We start from the raw sequence: 13,456 nt of genomic DNA on the forward strand, positions 1-13,456 counted from the left end.
GGCACATTTTATTTCTTATAATTAGCATTACAAACTTCTGTGGTTCACTATATGAAATACCCAATGTTGTTATTTTTTTTACTCAGAAAGAGTCTTCTAAATTCAATGAACATTTTCCTGTAATAAAATAGAATGGAAATGTTCTCAGATTTTAGAGTTTGAAAATAAGTACATCTTTTCTTGAAACTGTCTGACACCTTTGTTTATAGACTATAATAAGTATATTTTAAGACATATATTACAGAACACAGTGACCCAAATGCATGCATGCTGCCCTAATCTACAGATTGGATTTTACAAGTGACAGTGGTAAACACAGTCAAACACAAGATCATTTACAAACAAGTTATCTTGACCTGATGAGATACACAACTCTTTTTCTTATTTTCTGTGTGGTGACTGCAATTAGCAGTTTAAATTGCTGTGCCATGCACCCTGACATACTTCATGCTGCTATTGGTACCTGAAAAAACACTTCTACATTTGAATAATTATATCCCCAATTAAAGAAATACAAACTTCAGTTTCGGGGAAGATACGTGTTAATTAGTCACATTTGTTTCATTTTTCAAGTTTAATCAAATCAGCCACTTAAAATCAAACTACACCCCCTCCCTGAAGCCTGCCCTGCTGTCTGCTAGGTCCTCTGCTCAAGAGCAATTTCCCCCCTCCTACACTAAGGCTACCACCCAGAGCAGTGAGTGCCGGCCTACCGGGCAGGCCTCAAGTTTCCCCACAAGGGAGCGGAGCACAGGCACCTTCAGCTTGGGCTGCAGGGTCTCCTGTACTCTACTGGACCCCATCCTGCCTGCCACATTCTTCCTTTATTCCCCAGCTCATTGGGCTACCAGGTGTCCCTGTTTAGGTTCTGAGGAGTTCCATCTGGATGGGTGAGTGTGTGCTATCCAGGGGGGGATGAACCAGGAAGAAAGCACAACCCACCCCCATCCCCAGCTCCTGCTGCAGGGCTTTCTTTCCTACACACAACCCGCCCCCACCCCCAAGCCTGCCTTGTCTGCAAGGTCCTTTGCTAAGGAACAGTTTCCTGCTCCTACACTAAGGCTACCCACTCAGAGTGGAGAGTGCCTGCCTACCGGGCAGGCCTCAAGGACCCCCGAAAGGGAGCACAGGCACCTTCAGCTTGTGCTGCAGGGTCTTGTGTTCTACTCGACCCCGCTCTACCCCCCACATTTGCCCTTTTGTCCGTGGGTCATTGGACTACCGGCATCCATGTTTTGGTGCTGAGAGGTCCATCTGGAGGGGAACGGTTCCTGCTCCTACACTGAGGAGATACATCCAGTGAGTCAGTCACAGCAAAGACTGGACCAAGACACCAGGCCTCTCCTGGCTCCATTTGAAGGAAGAGATGGGCAGGTGCCAATGCAAGAATTCCTCCAACAACCTGAAAGCAACGTGACATCACCAGAATCCAGGAATCCTGAAATAAGAAGAATTGTGCACCCTATTCCAGAAGAATTAGAAGAATTCGACTCAAAAGTGAATTATATGAAAATAATAGAGGACCTTAAACAGGAGGTGAAAAACTGCCATAAACATTTAGAGATTACAAACAAAAAAGGTAGAGGAAATGAAAAAAATTTCTCAAAGATACCCAAGAGAAACAAGAAAATGCAATCAAACCGGTAAGGGAAACGGTTGAAGACTTGAAGAATGAAATGGAAGTAATGAAGAAAACACAAACCGAGGGAAGGATGGAGATGGAAAATCTGGGTAAACGAACAGGAAATACAGAGACAAGTAGTACCAACAGATTACAAGAGATAGAAGAAAGAATCTCAGACACTGAAGATACCATAGAGAAAATAAACACACTGATCAAAGAAAACAGCAAAACCAACAAATTCTCATCAGAAAACATTCAGGAAATCTGGGACACAATAAAAAGACCAAACCTAAGAATAATAGGGATAGAAGGGGAAGTACAACTCAATGGTCCAGAAAATATATTTAATAAAATTATAGAAAACTTTCCCAACCTTAAGAAAGATATTCCTTTGAAGGTCCAAGAAGCATACAGAACACCGAATAGACTGGATCAAAAAAAAAAAAACAAAAAAAAACATCTCCTCGCCATATAATAATCAAAACACAAAACATACAGAATAAAGAAAGAATATTAAGAGCTGCAAAGGAAAAAGATCAAGTTACTTATAAAGGTAAACCTATCAGACTTACACCTGACTTCTCTATGGAAACCATGAAAGCCAGAAGGTCCTGGATAGATGTACTGCAGAAACTAAGAGACCATGGATGCAAGCCCAGACTAGTATACCCAGCCAAGCTTTCGTTCACTATAAATGGAGAAAACAAAATTTTCCAGGATAAAAATAAATTTAAACAATACATAGCCACAAATCCAGCCTTACAGAAAGTAATTGAAGGAAAAATCACAACCCAAGGAGTCCAACAATGCCCACAATAACATCTAATGACCCTTCACCAGCACAACTCAAAGAAGGGAAACACACAAAATCTACTACAAAAAAAAGAAAGAAAGAAAGAAAGAAAGAAAGGAAGAAAGGAAGAAAGAAAGAAAGAAAGAAAGAAAGAAAGAAAGAAAGAAAGAAAGAAAGAAAAAATGACCAGAGTTAACAACCACTGGTCAATAATATCACCTAATAACAATGGACTCAACTCACCTATAAAGAGACAAAGGCTAAGAGATTGGATATGAAAACAGGATCCATCATTCTGCTGTTTACAAGAAACACACCTCAACCACAAAGACAGACATCTACTCAGAGTAAAGGGCTGGGAAAAGGTTTATCAAGCAAATGGACCTAAGAAACAAGCAGGTATGGCCATACTAATTTCTAACAAAGTTGACTTCAAACTAAAATCAATCAGAAGAGATGGTGAGGGACATTTTTTACTCATAACAGGAACAATTCATCAGGACAAAGTCTCAATCCTGAATATCTATGCCCCTAATATAAAAGCAACCACTTATGTAAAAGAAACATTACTAAAACTCAAAGCAGTCATCAAACCACACACACTAATAGTAGGAGATTTCAGCACTCCTCTCTCACCAATGGACAGGTCAATCAGACAGAAACCTAACAGAGAAATAAGAGGATTAAGGGAGGTAATGAATCAAATGGACTTAACAGACAACTATAGAACATTCCACCCTAATAGGAAAGAATATACCTTCTTCTCTGCAGCTCATGGAACCTTCTCGAAAATTGACCACATACTCGGTAACAAAGCAACCTTACAAAGTTACAAAAAAAATTAGTAACCACCTGTGTCTTATCAGATCACCATGGATTAAAGTTAGAATTCAACAACAATGCTACCCCCAGAAAGCCTACAAACTCATGGAAACTGGACAGTCAACTGCTGAACCACACCTGGGTCAAGGAAGAAATAAAGAAAGAAATTAAATTCTTTTTTGAATTCAATGAAAACAAAGAGTCAACATACTCAAACCTATGGGACACTATAAAAACAGTGCTAAGAGGAAAGTTCATAGCACTAAGTGCCCACTTAAAAAACACTGAGAAAGCACACATTGGAGACTTAACAGCCCACCTGAAAGCTCTAGAAAAAAAAAAGAAGCAGACTCACCTAGGAGGAGTAGAAGACTGGAAATAATCAAACTGAGGGCTGAAATCAACAAAATAGAAACACAGAAAACAATCCAAAGAATCAATGAAACAAAAAGCTGCTTCTTGGAGAAAATCAACAAGATTGATAAACCCCTATCCAAACTAATCAAACGGCGGAGAGAGAATAAGCAAATTAACAAGATCAGAAATGAAAAGGGAGACATAACCACAGACACAGAGGAAATTCAGAGAATCATTAGATCTTACTACAAAAGCCTGTATGCCACAAAACTGAAAAATGTTAAAGAAATGGACACTCTTTTAGATGAATACCATATACCAAAGTTAAACCAGGACCAGGTGAACAATCTAAATAGACCTGTTAGTCGCAAAGAATTAGAAGTTGTTATAAAAAACCTCACTACCAAAAAAAGCCCAGGTCCAGAGAGCTTCAATGCAGAATTCTACCAGAACTTCCAAGAAGATCTAATACCTATACTCCTTAATGTATTTCACAATATAGAAACAGAAAAGTCATTGCCAAATTCCTTTTATGAAGCTACAGATACCCTGAGACTAAAACCACACAAAGACTCAACCAAGGAAGAGAATTACAGGCCAATCTCACTCATGAACTTCGATGCGAAAATCCTAAATAAAATACTGGCAAACCGAATCCAAGAACACATTAGAAAAATTATCCATTATGATCAAGTAGGCTTCATCCCAGGGATGCAGGCTGGTTCAACATATGAAAATATATCAATGTAATCCATCATATAAATAAACTGAAAGAAAAAACCATATGATCATTTCATTAGATGCTTAAAAAGCATTTGACAAAATTCAACATCCCTTTATGATAAAGTTCTTAGAGAGATTAGGGATGCAGGGGTTGTACCTAACTATAATAAAAGCTATTTATAGCAAGCCGACAGCTAACATCAAATTAAATGGAGAGAAACTCAAAGCCATCCCACTAAAATCAGGAACACGACAAGGCTGTCCACTCTCTCCATACCTCTTCAATATATTGCTTGAAGTTCTAGCAATAGCAATAAGACAACATAAGGGGATCAAACGGATTCGAATTGGATAGGAAGAAGTTAAACTTTCATTATTTGCAGATGATATGATAGTGTACATAAGAGAACCCAAAAACTCCAACAAAGAACTCCTACAGCTGATAAACACCTTTAGTAGCGTGGCAGGATACAAGATCAATTCCAAAAAATCAGTTGCCCTCCTATACACAAAGGATAAGGAAGCAGAGAGGTAAATCAGAGAAGCACCACCTTTCATGATAGCCACAAATAGCATAAAATATCTTGGGGTAACTCTAACCAAGGAAGTGAACTTTAAGTCTTTGAAGAAAGAAATTGAGGAGGATACCAGAAAATGGAAGGACCTCCCTTGGCTTGGATTGGGAGTATCAACATAGTAAAAATGGCAATTCTACCAAGGGCAATTTATAGATTCAATGCAATCCCCATCAAGTTCCCATCAAAATTCTTCACAGATCTTGAGAGGACATTAATCAACTTTATATGGAAAAACAAAAGACCCAGGATAGCCAAAACAATCTTATACAATAAAAGAACTTCTGGAGGCATTACCATCCCTGATTTCAAGCTCTATTACAGAGCTTCAGTATTGAAAACAGCTTGGTATTGGCATAAAAACAGAGAAGTCGATCAATGGAATCATGTAGAAGACCCTGATTTTATCCCACAAACCTATGAACACCTGATCTTTGATAAAGGAGCTAAAAGTATTCAATGGAAGAAAGAAAACATCTTCAACAAATGGTGCTGGCAGAACTGGTTGTCAATCTGTAGAAGAATGAAAATAAATCCATATCTATCACCATGCACAAAACTCAAGTCCAAATGGATTAAAAACCTCAATATCAGTCTGAACACACTGAACTGGATAGAAGAAAAAGTGGGAAGTACTCTACAACATATGGGCACAGGAGATCACTTCCCTCGTATATCTCCAGCAGCACAGACATTAAGGAAAACATTGAATAAATGGGACCTCCTGAAACTGAGAAGCTTCTGTAAAGCAAAGGACACTGTCACTAAGACAAAAAGGCAACCCACTGACTGGGAGAAGATCTTCACCAACCCTGCCACAAACAAAGGTCTGATCTCCAAACTATATAAAGAACTCAAGAAACTAGACTTTAAAATGCTAATTAACCCAATTAAAAAATGGGGCACTGAACTGAACAGAGAATTCTCAACAGAAGAAATTCAAATGGCCAAAAGACACTTAAGGTCATGCTCAACCTCCTTAGCGATAAGGGAAATGCAAATTAAAACAACTTTGAGATACCATCTTACACCTGTCAGAATGGCTAAAATCAAAAACACCAATGATAGCCTTTGCTGGAGAGGTTGTGGAGTAAGGGGCACACTCATCCATTGCTGGTGGGAATGCAAACTTGTGCAACCACTTTGGAAAGCAGTGTGGTGAATTCTCAGGAAATTTGGGATCAACTTACCTCAAGATCCAGTAATACCACGCTTGGGAATATACCTAAGAGATGGCCTATTATAAGACAGAAGCATTTGTTCAACTATGTTCATAGCAGCATTGTTTGTAATAGCCAGAACCTGGAAACAACCTAGATGCCCTTCAATGGAAGAATGAATGAAGAAAGTGTGGAATATATACACATTAGAGTACTACTCAGCAGTAAAAAACAATGACTTCTCGAATTTTGCATGCAAATGGATGAAAATAGAAAACACTATCCTGAGTGAGGTATCCCAGACCCAAAAAGATGAACATGGGATGTACTCACTCATAATTGTTTTCTAGTCATAAATAAAGGACATTGAGCATATAATTTGTGATCCTAGAGAAGCTAAATAAGAAGGTGAACCCAAAGAAAAACGTGTAGTCATCCGCCTGGATACAGGAAGTAGACAAGATTGGCTGTCAAAAACTGGGAACTTGCAGGTGAGGTGGCATGGGGCTAAGGGGAAATGGGGTGAGAAACATGAGAAGGGGAGGATGGGGGGAGCTTGGGGGAATAGGATGGTTGGGATATAGGAAGGGTGGATACGGAAGCAGAGAAATATATATCCTAGTTAAGGGAGCCATCTTAGGGTTGGCAAGAGACTTGACTCTAGAGGGGCTCACAGGTGTCCAGGGAGATGTCCCCAGCTAGTACCTTGGGCAACTGAGGAAAGGGAACCTGAAATGACCCTATCTATAGCCATACTGATGAATATCTTGCATATTACCTTAGAACCTTCATCTGGCGATGGATCGTGATAGAGACAGAGACCCAATTTGGAGCAACGGACTGAGCTCTTAATGTCCAAATGAGGAGCAGAAGGAGGGAGAACATGAACAAGGAAGTCAGGACCACGAGGGGTGCACCCACCCACTGTGACAATGGAACTGATCTATTGGGAGCTCACCAAGGCCAGCTGGACTGGGACTGAATAAGCATGGGATGAAACCGGACTCTCTGAACATGGTGGACAATGAGAAGCCAAGGACAGCACTATATTAAAATCTTTTTAGACATTATATCCATTTTGACCCTGAATAGTGTTTGGGAAACTGCTCCATTACTAGATACTAACATACACTTCACTCATGGTTGCCATATGCCTGCCTTCTTTTGTGTATTCCAACCTCACACATTCCATGCCTGTGGGTCTTATTAACCTGTACGTTGGTCTATTAATTATTCCAAAACTGCTTTGGAAACAAAATATTGTTTTATTGGTTTCTAATAACCAATTTTGATGTTCCTAATCAAAATTTGATTCTAAATATCAGGTGAATATTTCCTATATTTGTTTTATGCTCTGCTCTTTATTTCTTTCTGACACGTTCATGACGACAAGCAGAGAGACCTTAGCTGTTCATTTCAGGGTTTTGATTATCAATTTTCATTGTCTTCTTCCATCTGTAAAGGACATTTTACCTGGAACATAAAGTATGTCTTTTCCTGATGTGTTTTGATGTGATAGGACATATGTACATTTCATGATATTAAGACTATCTGTGTCTCTAAACTTCCAGTTCTTCATGATGAAAATCTCGAAACCTCATCATCTACTGTCTAGTATGACAATATTACAAAGCACACACCAGAATTTCTAACCAATCCTGAGTATGCCCTCCTTAAGCTTTCTTATTCCTTTCTCTCACCTGTTCCTTTCCACTCATCAGAATCTTTCTTTAGATTTCACATGTGAGTAAGATCATATAGAAGTTGGTTTTCTGTACTTTAGTTATTTCTCTAAACATAATGATATCCATTTTTGCATGTATTGAAAATGATAGAATTTAATTATCTTAATAAAGTGTAGTAGGAATCTGTTATGTTATACTCTTCATTCTTTAATAAGTTGGTGGACATTGGAAGCTTCTATTTCACCTAATTAATTTTGGTATAAACAGATATATACTATTGTCTATTTAATATGCTAATTATTTATCCTTTGACTATACAATCAGTACTGACATTTCTCAGCTATGTGGAACATCCATTTTTAAGCTTTGAAGGAACTGCCATCTTGCCTTCTGCAATGACAGTGCTATTTAATATCGTCACTGTATGCAAAAGTTCACTGCACATGTGGGCAGCTCATATTTTTCCAGATAACATTAGCTATTCTTGTTAGGGTGAAATACTTTATTGATACTTTAGTTTTCATTACCTTCATGATTAGAAAATCTAAATATTGTTGGAAATATTATTTTTGTCCATTTATATGTGTATTTTGAAAAATATGGCTTAGGTCAATTTCCAAATGGTCAAGAGACACTTAAGGTCATGTTCAACTTCTTTAACGATCAGGAAAATGCAAATCAAAACAACTTTGAGATACCATCTTACACCTGTCAGAATGGCTAAAATCAAAAACACCGATGATAGCCTTTGCTGGAGAGGATGTGGAGTAATGGGAACACTCATCCATTGCTGGTGGGAATGCAAACTTGTGTAACCACTTTGGAAAATCAGTGTGGTAGTTTCTCAGGAAATTTGGAATCAACCTACCTCAGGATCCAGCAATACCACTTTTGGGAATATTCTCAAGAGATACCCAATCATACTACAAAAGCATTTGTTCAACTATGTTCATAGCAGCATTATCTCTAATACCAAGAACCTGGAAACAACCTAGATGCCCCACAATGGAAGAATGGATAAAGAAAGCGAGGAATATATACACATTAGAGTACTGCTCAGTGGTAAAAAACAATGACATCTTGAATTTTGCATGGATGGAAATAGAAAACACTATCCTAAGTGAGATAACCCAGAACCAAAAAGATGAATATGGTATGTACTCACTCATTTGTGGACTCTAGCCATAAACCAAGGTCATTAAGCCCATAGTTCACAAGCCCAGAGAAGCCAAATAACAAGGTGAACCCAAAGAAAACCATATATAGATCCTCCTCGAAATTGGAAGAAAACAAGATTGCATGGCACAAGCTGTGAGCATGGGGGTGGGGGCAGGGGTAGGGGTGTGTTTGGGGGAAGGAAAGAAGGGTAGAGGGAAGGGAGAAGGGAAGGACTGGCAAGAGCTTGGGGGAGTGGGAGGGTGGAGATGGGGGAAGGGTGGTTATAGGAGCAGGGAAGAAGATACCTACAATAAGGGATCCATTTTAGGGTTGGCAAGAGGCTTGGATCTAGAGTGGATCCCAGGTGTCCACAGGATGTCCCCAGCTATGTCCTTGGACAGCAGAGGACAGGGTGCCTGAACTGTCCTTGCCCCACCATCACGTTGATGATTATCTCGAATATAATTATCACCATAGAATCTTCGTCCGGCGATGGATGGAGATAGATACAGAGACTCTCATCAGAGCAACGGACTGAGCTCCCAAGGTCCAGTTGAAGAGCAGAAGGAGGGAGAAGATGAGCAAGGAAGTCAGGACCGCGAGGGGTTGGTCCACCAACTGAGGCAGTGTGCCTGTTCTAATGGGAGCTCACCAAATCCAGCTGGACCCATTCTGAATGAGCATGTGATCAAACCGGTCTCTGATTGTGGCTGACAATGGGGGCTGAGTGAGAAGCAATTGATAAAGGCACTGGGACTTTTTTATGGCATGTTCTGGCTTTTTGGGACCCTAGCCTATATGGATGCACAGCTCCCTAGGCCTGGATGTAAGGGGGAGGGTCTTGGACTTCCCACAGGGCAGGATTCCAGGCCCTCTCTCAAGCAGTGTGGGAGAGGGAGGAGGAGGTGTGGGGGAGCAGGAGGGAATTGGGAGGAGGGAAGGAAGTGTAAATAATTGAATGGAAAAATAAAAATTAAAAAAAAATCAATATATTTTTCTATTTGAGCTTTTAAAATTCCTTAAATCTTAATATTATCTCTTTTCCATATAATTGTCTAATATTGTCTTCATTTCTTTAGGGTATATCTCTAATGTTAATTCCTTCATTTAAACTATAAATATTGCTTGTTTTGCTTTTACCATATTTATGGATATTTGTTTTTAATTTTCTTGCTTTAGGGGTGGTGTTCAAATATTTTTCTATTTAAATCATACCTCCTATGTCATTTTCTAATATTTTTGTACTCTTATAGTACTTTAAGCATTCAAAATATGAGTAATACTGAGTTTTCAGACTCATGTCTTTTTAAAAATTTGAATATACACTAAATTAGTTGCAATTAACAAAACACTACAACACTTAATAAGAATAACAAAGCAAGAACAAAACAGGACACACAGAACTAGAAAAGAACAAATCGGACTATCACAGTTTTGCAGTGGCCAGATCATTTATTTATTTATTCATCTATTTACATATTTTTGATATGATGATAAATATGCACTGTAATTATGCAATTTCCTGTCCATAGTCTCCTTCCAACTACCCCTGACCTGTGCCTGACCACTCTTTCTCAAATTCAAGACATATTCTCTTTAATTACTATTATTGAATGCACAAACACACAATATGTATGCAGCCATAGAGAATATATATATATATATATATATATATATATATATATATATATATATATATATAAACATATGTCCAACTACAAGGAAAATCTACTCTAAGGTTTGAAGCAACTGCCATCTTGCCTTCCTTGTGTGGCTTTCCAGTTGACTGGGTGAATTGAGTGTTTTCGACATGAATGTATGCTTAGGGCTGACTTCTTGGGCTTTGATAACCAATCAGCAGCCTTTTCCCGGAGAAGACTATTCTCTCAGCAACCATTAACTGCCTAAAGCTTATCATCTGTGAATGGGACCTTATGAGATTGTTAGAAGGTCAAAAGGTGTTGTCATTGTGTAGGTCTGGCTTAGACAGCCATATTTTTAAGATTTTGTGGCTAAAGTTGTCTGTCATATATAGAACATACACATGCACACACATTCATGACAAATAACTAAAGAAGCCAGAGTAAAGAGAAAGAAGCATCCTACTATAGGACTTACAAAGGTACTGGAAGTCTGAAATAAGCAATAAAATACAGAATTAACAAAATAGAAAAAATGGCCCTGTTGAACAGAAAAGAGAGCTTAGAAATACACATACACACTCTCTGTGGGTCTCTCTCTCTCTCTCTCTCTCTCTCTCTCTCTCTCTCTCTCTCTCGTGTGTGTTTCTGTGAGCGTTCATGTGAAGCTAATTGGCATCTATGGGTTATCACATCTTAATGCTGTGCATTTTGTCAGTCAAGAAAGTACAAGTAAAATTTTCTATCTGTCAAACAAGTTTTAGGAACTGTTTTCATCATCAATAAGCCACCATTTCATTACTTAACATCCTCTATTTTCACTAACCACTATAATAGTGAATTATTTTAAAATCCCTAAATTCAGACTCAAAGTTGTAAACATGCTTTGATTCATACTTCTCCTTCTGAGAGCGCCCTATACCATATTTAATTTCAAATCTTCTATTTACTATTTCAGAATCCCATTGCATAAGATTTAATTTAAATAATCCAGACTTTATTAATTTGACTATCTAACCACCAACTTTTATATCTGGATTCAACATAGGAAAATAATATAAAGACTTACTGCCTGCTTTGCATTCTCAATACAATCATAGTAACCTAACTGTACTATAACATTTATTCAGATTATTTTCCCAGGAGTAGAAACATTTTCCAGGGCAAGGAAGGCGTCTCTGGTTTGAAATCTGCCAAGAGTTGATAAATATGCCCGAAGGAAACACACTTGCAGAAAATCAGAGTGTTCATTCATCATTCTCTCTAACATTTCTATCCTTGCCTTTGTTATTGTCAAGTCTTCTAACATATCTTTGTTGCTTTTTATATTACACTTCACTATAAGTTGACAAATTATAATTATGATATATAATTTAGGGTTAAGACAAACAGAACTAATGTGCAGTAACTACATCAAACTGAGTAACATATCCATGACCCCTCACAGAAATTTAAACATTTTTATATCAAAAAATTAGTTTTCTCCAGTAATTTTCAATTACACAACATAATGTTATTACTATAGTCAAAACTACAATAACTCTCAAATACATTTTTGGGATTAACTGATGCTTTATCACAATAAATTATCACTTTGAATTCAATGTCCAGTGTCTGCTTCACCATCATTCTTTATTTTGATAAAGAAAAATAAACTTACACGTATTGACTCTCTCCAATACTACGTGTGAGTATGTAGTTGTGTGTAATGTCATGCTTGACTTTGCTTGTTTGTTAGTTATGCCTAACACATTTTAACTGAATTATACCATTCACTATTCATTAGATTTTTGTATGGCTTGCTTTAGTATACATTATCATACATGGTATTTTAAATAATGCTTTACTTTGAGGCATATCTTAATTTTGCATGGTGTAATTTTGGCAAATTTAAAATGTATATTTCTAAAGCTGATTTACATAATTATGGGGTATGTAGTTACTAAGAAATTGTTTGAATATACTATATACAGGCCTTCCTAAATATTCAAAAATAACAGAAAATGATTCAACCATTAACATAAAATGGTTTTAAATATGATTATAACAGGTGGTCAATTAAAGCGCATAGACATGAGAGTCATGTGAATTTGAAGTCCCACAAAACATGCTGGAAATATTTTATTGACAATTGAAACCCAAGAGCTTCCAGAGATTTGCAGAGAAACATAAAGATCATCATATGATAACTTAATGCTTGAAATGACAATACATTTTCCTTTTTATTGTTATTGCACTATACATTTTTTTCTTCTCTCCCCACTTTTTCTCTCCTCTTTCTTTCTACCTTCTCGCATGTATAAAAAGAGACTTTTTCCCCAACACCCATGACCCCCACACTCCCAATTTACTCAGGACATCTTGTCTTTTTCTCCTTACTATTTAGATCCATGTATGTCTCTTAGGGGACTCTTTGTTGTCTAGGTTCTTTGGGGTTGTGTTTTTTCTTTGTTTTATGTCTAAAAGCCTCTTATGAGTGAGTATATGTAAGATTTGTCTTTCTGGGTCTGAGTTACATCACTCTTGAGTGATTTTTTTTTCTAAACCCATCCATTTGTCTGCAAATTTGAAGATGCTTTTATTATTATTTTTTTAACACTGAGTAGTACTCCATGGTGTAAATGTATCACATTTTATTTATCCATTTTTCAGTATGAGGAATCTAGTTTGTTTTCAGGTTCTGGCTATTAAAAATAATGTTGCTATGAACATAGCTGACCACATGTCCTGTGCTATGAATGGATTTTCTTTGGGTAAATACTCAAAAGTGATATTGCTAGATCTTGAGGTAGATTGTTTCCTATTTTCTGAAAAATTCCCTTACAGTATTTCCAAAGCGGCTCTGGAAGTTTGCACTCCTTCCAGTAATGGTGAGGATTCATCTTACCCCACATTCTCTGTGGCATAAGCTTTCATTCA

The 13,456-nt window shown here is 37.6% G+C and overlaps 1 protein-coding gene across 2 annotated transcripts in view; it reads right to left on the reverse strand.

Annotated features, from left to right (window-relative positions):
• Brinp3 (BMP/retinoic acid inducible neural specific 3) overlaps positions 1-13,456 on the reverse strand; it is a 378,417-nt gene that overhangs the window by 102,880 nt on the left and 262,081 nt on the right. The window lies entirely within an intron of this gene.

This window comes from Chionomys nivalis, chromosome 5 (assembly GCF_950005125.1).
Source record: "Chionomys nivalis chromosome 5, mChiNiv1.1, whole genome shotgun sequence".
Classification (NCBI taxonomy): Eukaryota; Metazoa; Chordata; class Mammalia; order Rodentia; family Cricetidae; genus Chionomys; species Chionomys nivalis.